The 10,654-nt window shown below is 45.8% G+C and overlaps 1 long non-coding RNA gene across 1 annotated transcript in view; it reads left to right on the top strand.

Annotated features, from left to right (window-relative positions):
• Window positions 1-4,520, top strand: part of LOC142774179 (uncharacterized) — a 108,740-nt gene extending 104,220 nt beyond the window's left edge. Inside the window, exons 2-3 of the long non-coding RNA XR_012886348.1 lie at window positions 1,214-1,269; window positions 4,384-4,520. This is a non-coding gene — a long non-coding RNA (uncharacterized LOC142774179). The remainder of the gene's footprint in view (window positions 1-1,213; window positions 1,270-4,383) is intronic.
• The last annotated feature ends 6,134 nt before the right edge of the window (window positions 4,521-10,654 follow it).

A 10,654-nucleotide genomic window follows, 5' to 3' on the forward strand; every position in this document is an offset into this window, starting at 1 on the left:
GATGCGGCGCTTTTATATTTTATATGCTATGCATCAGTTGGTCCTGAACTTTTGTGGCCACTGGAAGCAAGACGACTACATATTACAGCAGGGTTAGAACGTGGTTGGTACAACGACGTGCGAATGAAAAAGCAAGTGAAACAGAGAGAGAAGGAAGAGCAGGTAGGTTGACCATGCTTTGGCTCGTTTGGAAACTTTGAACCTATACATGTATAGAGTGTTTTTACTCACCAAGAAGATGACAAAGGACGTATAGTATAGTACGGCTGCAGATCCATAAGCCATCGTTTAGAAACGGAGCAGGGTCCAGAAGATTTTCTAGTAGACAATAATACCTGTTTTTTTTTTTTGTGCGTGTAAAATCCAAGAAATGAATATGAGGTATGCTCCGTAGAGAAGTGTTCCGGAAATTTCGACCAATTCGTGTTCTCCAACGGGCACTTACATCGCGTGGTACGCACACGGGTTTCTATAACATTTCTCCGTCATCTAAACGCGACCTGTAGGCCCGTGTGCTCAGATTTGGGTGCACGTTAAAGAATCCCAGGTGGACGAAATTTCCGGAGCCTTCCACTACGGCGTCTCTCATAATCATACGGTGGTTTTGGGATGTTAAACCCCACATATCAATCATCATCAATCAATCGAAACGCGACCGCCTCAGCTGGGATGTCTAAAGTTCATACATCGGGGCAAATCTTCCACTGACCATGAAAAATGAACTAACTACATGCCACTGCGATTCTCGTTGGTTAAGCTTCAGCGGAACACACGCTGCAATCCTTCTCGCAATAGACCCACAGTAAAACTACATCAACACACACAGTCGGAGATGGATTGAAGCGTGACGGGAGGGGAAGGGAGGAGAGGAGGAAAACTTGTTTTCGATAAAATTTTGTCATGCTCTAAATTTTGCGGGCCCCTTCGTGGTACCTAATTGAGAAAACCAATTTTCGTCAGCGAGGCAGACAAGGTTGTCGTTTTGTGGCTACTTCACGCTGAATCGGCTGCTTTAGGAAACTGCCTGGCGACAAAAATTTCAGGTTGTCGCCACGGCCATCTTTTCGGCAACTTCAACTTCAGTTTTGGTGCATTAGGTAGCCATTTTTTTTTTCATTTGACAAAACGCAATATTTTCAAGCTGTTCTGTCGTATAATAATTTATGATTAACTTTGCCTGCACAACCCTTTCTACTTCGTTCTGTCATTTCAGCCGATGCAAGTGCCTGTCCACCCCCCCCACACCCCAGCAATCTCGTGCGGATCAAGGTATTGAAATTCCACTTCATTATATTTCTAAGAACTTTTAAAACTAATTTCACGGCTGACAGCTGCGGTCTGCAGCATGACAGAGGCCAGGAAACAAAGAAACAAAAAACAGGGCAGGGTATTAAGGGCGTGACTTCAAGACACACAAGGCACCTGACCTTAATTGATGCACTCTCAGCAACAAACGTTTGCACGACGTTGGATCCAAAGGAACACGAATTTCTGCTATATCAGTGCTTAATGCTTATAACCAAGCTGGTGACTGTATAAGTTATTGGAATGCCAAGTGCAGTATGGAACACTTATATCGAAATTATAATCCCAGACAAAGCGGGATTGAGCTTTGTCGAACTTTTTGCGTACCGCAAGCTCTTGCTGTTGATGGTACGTGCGTGCTTGGTAAACAGAAACTTGTAAATAGACAACGACGAAAAAAAAAACAAGAAAAAGGGCATATTCACGAAGTGAATTCTGATGATGGGACGAAGCAGTGGTATCGTTCTGTGTTGCCGTAAATCACTCGTGACATTGGCCACTCATTCATGTAAATAAGTGACAAAGCGGTGTACAGTTATATACAATGTTTATTGGTCTTAAATGGTATGTTATGTCGAGTTGTGAACTATACGTTTTGCCTACATTATTACTGCTCTGTGGCATCGGATCTAGCCTGACGCAGGCGAAGACGATGCCTCGCACACGTTGCCCTGGTGGTTGTTTGTTGTTTCCAATCATACGAAATGCATCGTTGAGCATATCGAGCCGCCATGTGCGAGTCGTTGCCCGTGATGATCGTTGTCTCCTTCATCGTCATCACGGCTACGGTGCATACCAACACCATCAGCAAACAAGCCTCGACCTTAAGGACCTTCAGCCCTAGAAGATCATTGAAGTAACTAAGTGATAAGAATAGGTAACAACGAAATATGTTGCCCTTAGTGATTACTTTGTGCTGAATCGGATACTTTACGACATGTCTAGTTGTGTAACTCCAGGTCTATATAGTTGTATACCGTGGCTTGCTTGAAAATACGATAGGGTGAAGTAGCGCGCATATTTGCAAACACGTAATATATCTAGCGTGCTGCTCACCCTAACTGCCATCTATACAGATGCTGTGCCAAGGTTTCTAATTCTTGACACGCTGCGCGTGTGAACTTGATGAAAACAGAGATCCGCGACAAAATGAAGCTGCACTCTTTCTTTTAACCTGGTCTCACTCTCCAGAGCCAGCTCCAGATAAATATGTAAGCTCTACCATTCACCTGCAATCCAAGGCTTCTGTGAAAAATAGTTTCAACGTTTAATGTTCGTATTTACTTCTCGGCTGGAGTGAGCGAAAATTAATGTGTGTGTGACAAAAAGATAATGTATTACACATAAACTGTATGCATGGTGCACTTAATTTATTCTAATTCATTTTGTTATTTGTGTTGAAATTGTCTTTAAGACCTAGCAAGAGGGGGCAAAGCGGCGTTCTTACTTCCATGCTGCTCCTCGTTCGAAGCTACATTATGTGTTGCTAAAATATTAAAAACTCCACTTAACCGTCGTTTCTGTTCAATTTGGTCACAACAGATGACAAGAACAACAAGAGAGAAGGTAGGGAGGTTAACCAGGCACATGCTCGGTTTGCAATCCTACGCTGGGGAAATGGGAAGGGGGAGTATAAAGATGAGAGAGAGAGGAAAGAGAAGAGAAAGAGACAAAAAAAAAAAGATTTGTCAGTCAATGGGCTGACGCGTATGCAGCGGTGACACTGCACAAAGGTAAAGGTGTTCACATAGGCCTCCTGTAGTCCTCAAAAAGCACAAGACGGCTTTGACTGAGTTTTGAGCAGAAGAAAGATGACGACGGTGCTCCAGTAGCATCTGCATAGAGAGTGGCCGATCGTCCAATTGTTGCAGCGCGTCAGAAAGCTTCTGTCTTTCTGAGGCAAATCGAGGGCAACGGCATAGCAGATGGTAGATGTCTTCTTCGGTGCCGCAGACGTCGCATTCCGCATTGTCGGTCAATCCAATGAGGGTTGTATATGCTTTTGTGAAGGCAACTCACAACTAAAGGCAACAAAGCAGCGAAGCTTCACGTTGACGAAGTCTGGATGGAGGTCGAAGTTACAGTGGAGGGTTTATTTGGTTGAGTCTCGTATGTCTTATGCTTGGGTGCTCCACTCCAGTAACACAGACTGCGTGCCAGGTGGCGAAGTTGCTTTACAGCATCTGTCCTTGACAAAGGAACCGAAAGGATGTGCTCTTCTTGGTGGGATGTGCGAGCCGCGTTGTCTGCGGAATCATTGCCACTGATCCCACAATAACCAGGTAGCTACTGAAAATTGACCTCGTGGTCTGTTTCTGTGACGTGGTGAAGAAGCTTGACAACCTCGTATGTTAAGTGGTCGCGGCAACCTCGTCGAAGGACTGACTGCATGTAATGTAAGGCTGGTTTCGAGTCTGAAAACACACCCCATTTACTCGGTCTCTCTGATTTGATGTACTCCAGGGTGCCACGCAAAGCCGCAAGTTCTGCCGCTGTAGACGTAGTGACGTGTGACAGCTTGATTCGCAGAGTGAATCCTCTAGCTGGAATCACCACCGCACCGCAATAACTAGACGCTGTGGTGGAATCATCCGTGGATATGTGCACGTGGTTATTGTACATTTCGTCCAAGAGGTGCAAGCCACAGATGTGGCGATAAAGTTAGGGGCTGGCTACTCTGGCTATTTTTAGCTTGAGTTGTGGCTACTTCAATTCCACCCGACGGTGACTCGGAAGGCAGGCGCCCTTGAATGTTCCCATCACCGATTTCTTGCTATATACCACGCGTAATAGCATACAGCAAAGCTCAATCGCATGATAGCCTATTTAAAAATGTCCCCAATTCAACAACGTTCCCGACCTGAGGACCTTCCCATCCTCAGTCAGGTACCCGGAGTGTTAAATGTTGTGTGAATCCGAATTAACGAAATTAGCTTGGCACTAAACTGAATATAACGAAGGCTTTTTTTAGTGAGTAAAAAAGCGTCAATTTCTTTACACTTTTCACACAGGCAGATTTTTCTTCAAGCGTGCACTGTAATTATTTATTTATTTATTTTATTTTATTTACATACACAGACACACAAGGACACAGAGGAAAGAGGGAGAGAGCAAGCTGGCAACTGCCACCTGGAGGGGCACAACGCCTGCCCACTCTTTCGGGAGGACAGAAGAAAGAGAGGAAACAAAGATTAGACGGGAGAAAGAGGAAAGAAGATGAGGAAGGAAAAAAAAAGGACGAGGACTTCGACGAGTATGAGTAAAAATAAATAAATAAATAAATAAATAAATAAATAAATAAATAAATAAATAAATAAATAAATGTGTATAAATGGGTGGCCAGGTCCGTTTGGTTCATAAATGTAATGGACAGCTCGGTGGGCCTGGTCACGTCGGGAAGCGCAACCGCTCGGAAAGAGGTAGTCGTCTAGGGCCAAACTGGTCAAGACCTAAGTTCCATTTTCATATATGCATATCCTGTACCCATCAGCTCCGCACGCGAATAACTAGTACACATTACGTAACTGCACACGTAACTAACTTTACCTATTATATAACAATTCAATACAAATTATTCGCCATATGTATATTACCCACCACGCACTGCGCTCCAGTGCACGTCTTGATAACGGGAAAATAATACATGAATACACAGGTCGTGAAAGGATGCATATTAGTATTCATATTTACGAGAACCATAAGCAGCACCTGGAACGAACCAACGAAGGAAGTTGTCACTAGCCACAGTGTAATGCATTTATTACCAAAAAAAAATGAGAAAAATGCTTGGTTAAAGGTGTCCCTACACCGTTGTACTTGAATTGCACTGTTTCATGTGTTCCTTTTAGTTTACGGTTGCACAATTCCTTATTGATGTGTTCTTTTGACGTAATTTTATTCTTTCTGTCCACTCCTGTTAAGAGTCAAGCAACTCTGCATTATTCCTAAGTAAATTAATAAAAAAATGTCTTGAGCGTGGACATTAACTGAAAAAAAAAAGAAAAACAAGGAGACAAGATACTAAACTGCCTGTCTTGTTCGAAGCTTCCCGCAACCCGGCTCCGCGTTCAAGTTCACTCCGATTAATACAGCCTTGACACTCGTATCGCGAATGATTGGCAAGGACTTTGATACCTTCCAGCGTCTCTGTTGCCGCACGACGGCACTTACGATCTAATTGTGTTCCGTTCAAGCCACCCATTGTGACCGCGTCACCGAAGCCTGTCACAAAAGCGCGCGAAGCCCCGAGAGCACGCCAAGCGGTGTACATGGTGGCGAGTCGAAGCACCCACAGCCATAGCATATACAGGGCGTCCCACATAACTTGAGCCAAGAATTTGAAAATGAAAGACACTTCAGTGACAAATTGAACCAAACGTGTACTATACTCGCACTAGCTTGTAGGTACTCAGGCTATTTTTTTTTATTTCTCCTAATACATATAATTAAAAATTTTAATTACATACTTTTTAAATATGGGCTGGAAACTCAAATTATGAACACTGAGATGTAGAGCAGTGTCAGAAACCACTCACTAAATTGTTTCCTGTACCATACGTCTAGCGCATTCATTTTTTCCGCGTTGTAAACAAAGCCTATAGCAGCACTATAGCAGTGCGCTCGCGGTCCGTCGCACGGCTTCTTTTCACGTTTCGCGGGCTTTCTTTACAGCGTGGAAAAAAATAACAGCGCGAGACGTATCGTAAAGGAAACGATTTAGTCGGTGGTTTCTGAAAGTGCTCTACATCTCAGTGTTCATAATTTGGGTTTCCAGCCCATATTTAAAAAATAGGTAATTAAAAATTTTAATTATTAGTATTATGAGAAATAAAAAAATAGCCTGGGTACCTACAGGCTAGTGCGAGTAGTACACGTTTGGTTGAATTTGCCACAGAAGTGTCTTTCATTTTCGAATTCTTGGCTCAAGTTATGTGGGACACCCTGTATACTAGATCCGGCCAGCTTCGAACAGCAAGGCTGACGCGATAAGCAGTGTGTACGATATACTCTTGAAGGTCTGGTTGTCAACCTGCCATGCGTTGACACTACTCTCCGTTAGATAATGTGTAAGTAGTTGCTTTATTGCTTTGACACGGCGGTGTTGATGGCATGTGGTATTGAATGATGCAAGGACCACCTACGGCCATAGAGTGGCGCGTCATGTGACTTCTAACATATTTTGAGACTACAATAACGTCTTTATCAACACATGCTGTTATCACGATGAAACTTTCCGCTTGTCTTTTCTAATTGAAGCCGAGAGACATTTGAATGAAGGAAAGCATAGGACACTTTTTTTCTTAACTGAAGCGAAATGATTCTCACTTGAATAGTGAAAAATTACGCTACAGCTCCCCCTCAGTTCTTCGCACAGTTCCTACATGCAGTTCCTTGGACAATTCCTCCTTTCTTAGCTCACTCGTGGTAACTCGATCTTGAGGTTATACTGCTGATTGACGAATAATTGAAGAGCGAACTGCGCAATCAGTCAAATAGTTCCTTGGGGCAAGTCTATGCGTTATGTCTACTCCTCCTCCGTGCTACAGAGAACTCCTTTGGTATCGTGGAGAGATCAAAGCTCCCGACACTGGAAACCCTTCATTTATGCTATGTGACTTGAGTCGCATTGATGTGCACTGCTACAGTGCCGTTTTGCCATGATGTTTTGATGTAATCGGTACACTTGTTTCGCCCAGCCCAGCAATGTGTGCCACGGTAATGTGCACGGAGTTGGGGTGCGGCAGAGCACCTTTGTGACGTTGGACCTCTCCCGTCCTTGTGTAAAGTGCAGGGTTATGGCTATGCACGTCAACAATGGCAGCCGAGTACCCCTAATATTGCTTTCTAAAAACAATGTACTCCTCCCGTTTAAACACGCAAAGCGTACGGACGAAAAGCAAGCCGTTGTGAGTAGCACGTAGTCCCTTCATGTTCCCCTCTGGATCCTTTACGAAACTTGTTTCTGTTCAGACTCGTATGGTGGTGAGAATGTAGAGGAGTACATCCCCCTCTCCCTTTTTCTAATGGAGAACTCTGAGCACGTGTGTGCCTATACACATACTCCTAGCTACACTGTACACTACCATAAGCATAAAAGTATTCGTGTAACCGAATGTGGCACTGGAGCTGCTTCGCAATAACACCAAGGACGTGCACCGATCGTTACAGGTGCGTTAGTTTGAGAACGGCGCGCCAGTTCCCACCATCGCTCATCCTGCAAACGCATCGCCAGTCTAACGCAAGACCAGCGCTGATCCATCTACGACTGATCCTCTTAGGGTGTTTACAGTGCCGGAGAGTAATTCCAATACGGTGCCCGTCGTGACCGCGGTAGCTGATCCGGCTAAGCCGCGGCCGAATCCCGGCGCACTAGTCTTATGCGCAGTTAAGATCGGGGTCTCGATACGGCGGTGAATCGTGTTTGACCGAGCGAGTATACGTTACCGCCTCTTTCTGGCGAACGTATACAGGGGGCGCGAGCTGTCACATTTGCCGCGCCATGCGAGCTCCGCCCAGCTCCATCTCCAACCTTGGCACGAACTCGGGTAACTATTTAGTCTTTAAGCGCTACCCGAGTGCGTGCAGTTAACTTCATGGTCCGCCCGAAGTTCTTATCACCTTATCACGCCGCTTTTGAGGAAGCACTCGAGATGTGTCGTTGTGTTTTGGTATTGGTCCACATCGTCGAAAAAAAGAAATTCATTAGTAGTGGCCAGAAACCGCAGCACACACTGAGATAGATAGATAGATAGATAGATAGATAGATAGATAGATAGATAGATAGATAGATAGATAGATAGATAGATAGATAGATAGATAGATAGATAGATAGATAGATAGATAGATGGATGGATGGATGGATGGATGGATGGATGGATGGATGGATGGACGGACGGACGGACGGACGGACGGACGGACGGACGGACGGACGGACGGACGGATGGATGGATGGATGGATGGATCACTGTGTTGTGGCGGTGAACGGACGAGAGCCTAGACCCTCAGGTGCTTCGTCACTAAAGAAATGCTGCCGATCGAAAGAAGGTTATCGCACTTGTACTTCCATGCAAATTACTCCGTAAAGAATTCGCTCCCTCTTTTTGTTGACAAGACCTTCTAGGAAATAGTTCTTGCAAGGATCATGACAGCCTAGACGAAATCGTGTTGCAAGTCTTTGTTGTTTTCCGTCAAGTTGGGGTCGATGCCATGAGGTGGGGCGGCGCTTCGCTTGCAGTTGGGCGACACGCACTTGAAAATTGATTTTGAATATTTTCTAGGCTACGTTATAGCTGTTGATATTTTGTATATGCGTGTGTGACCACGCAAGCTTGTTCCACATGTCATGTCACCTTTAAAGTATTATGTTAGTGGTGATTTAGCGAATTCAGTATGGTACTTTCTTTGGAGCAGTCTGAGATACCTGGCGCTGCAATTATACAATGCCGTCTTTTTTTATCGATTCCTTTCCTCCGACATGAACCAGCCATAGTGTGGTAAGCTGATTTTCCAAGCCACAGAGTGAAGACAGTGCTCGTAACAACCCTAGTGTGATTACTCGCAGTGCATACGACCACAGGCGCACGTGCGGGGAGGGGAGGGCAGGGAAACAAAGCAGGGGTGCGCGGCCCCCTTCTCTAATAACATGAGCGGTGCACCAAGTCTGCCCCGTACGTTCGCTCATACTGACTTGTCCCTGAATTGTTCCGAAGGCAAGGTTATGGTCATGCAGGCCTTTGAGGAAGACGGTAGCCTATAGGATCACCGACATTTCATTAAAATGGCCTCTTAAGTTGTTTTTTTTTTTTAAATTTTGCCCCTGGTGGAGACTAAAGACAGGCCCATTGTCGTCGCTGTCAGTCAAGCACGTCATTGTTCCATTTTCGTTTTTACATTTGTTGCAAGTTTGTTTCTTTTCAAACTTGGTCGAAAGGGGAGGGGGTGCTGCTCCTCCCTCCCCTAAAGGGGAACCCCTTTGCACAAGAACGCGTACGATCCGTTCCAGTTGTACGGCTCAGTGTCCTCAAGAGGGCGTCCCCGACGAAACTGGCGAAATTAAAATCCCAATGACGGATCGGCAGAACGGGAACTACAAAAAAAAAAAAAAAACAACATCTCGAACGAACACGACACAGTAACCATAGTTTCTGCACACCCATGTCGCTACGAGAGCGTGTCGACAGCGTAGCGTAATTACCGCGGGCACGTCGCCTCGATTTATGCAAGTCGCGTGTTGCCCACGATCTGCGTAGTTTAATGACGTCCCCGAAGCCGCGCCTGCAGGCCTCACAATCGCGACAGGGCAAGTTTAGTTGCGCGTGATGCCGCGTGGAGCGCATAAATCGTGGCAGCGTCGTTGTGATACGCGCGAGCACAGCTTATCGAACCAACGGCGAACGACCGCAGCCTTAGCGTTCGGTGCACTGCACGTAACTTCCTACCTAAAGAAAAAAAAAGGACGTCTTCTCTAGAAAGCGCAAGGAGCGGCGGCCCCTTGCGGGGGCAATTTGCTCAGGAATGAGCACGAACGCATTACGTCACGCGGTGGCCCAGTACAGCACGCGCTGCGTACGAATCTGCGGACCCTATAGTGCGGCTTAAGAGAATTTTTTTTTTCTTTTTGTAGTTGTCTTGGATAAAGAATACAGAACGCTGGTCGAAAGACACTGCGGTGGACACGTGCTCAAAATCACGCTCGCATGCGCAAGACATACGTTCTCAAACGCTTTGGCCGAAACGTCCGGCCGGCCGGCCGGACCTCGCTCGGGAAAACGTCCGCCCGTGCTTTCGGAAGGGAATGATGCGGAACGCATTTCCCCGCGAGATTCAGATCGATAAACGCGAGAGCTGCCTTGTCAACGGCGCTTCAGCAAAGTACAACCTGGAAAGAGAAATGACGTGAGGAGGGCTCACGCAGGGGTGAGAATGCGGTATGGCGAGAGTGGGTCTATGAATCCACGCAGATTCTTGGAAACGGGCGAGAGCTTACCCGCCGAGGTGGCGAAATTATTGCCGTTCTGACGCTTTCGCGCGCACTCTGAACACGCTTCGGTGACCGCGAGGGGCCGCGCGGTGTCTTGTGGGCGACCAATCGAGTGGCGCTGTGCATATCGGTGTTTGTAATCTCCTTTCCGCACCGCTGGCGCGACGCCTGTGCTGTTAAGTGCGAGTGATTTTTAAAGAGAGTGTGTCGTTTTATTCTGGCCTGTAGCACGATTCATAGCAATCATCGATGAAAAAAAAAAAAAACAAACAGAAAAGCAGTGTCTGTTTGCATTTCGAAATGGCAAGACTGAAATAATCAATAGAATGAAACCCTTTCTCCGAAATCCTCATTCAGCCTATAATCAAT

This window comes from Rhipicephalus microplus, chromosome 10, assembly GCF_043290135.1.
Source record: "Rhipicephalus microplus isolate Deutch F79 chromosome 10, USDA_Rmic, whole genome shotgun sequence".
NCBI lineage: Eukaryota > Metazoa > Arthropoda > Arachnida > Ixodida > Ixodidae > Rhipicephalus > Rhipicephalus microplus.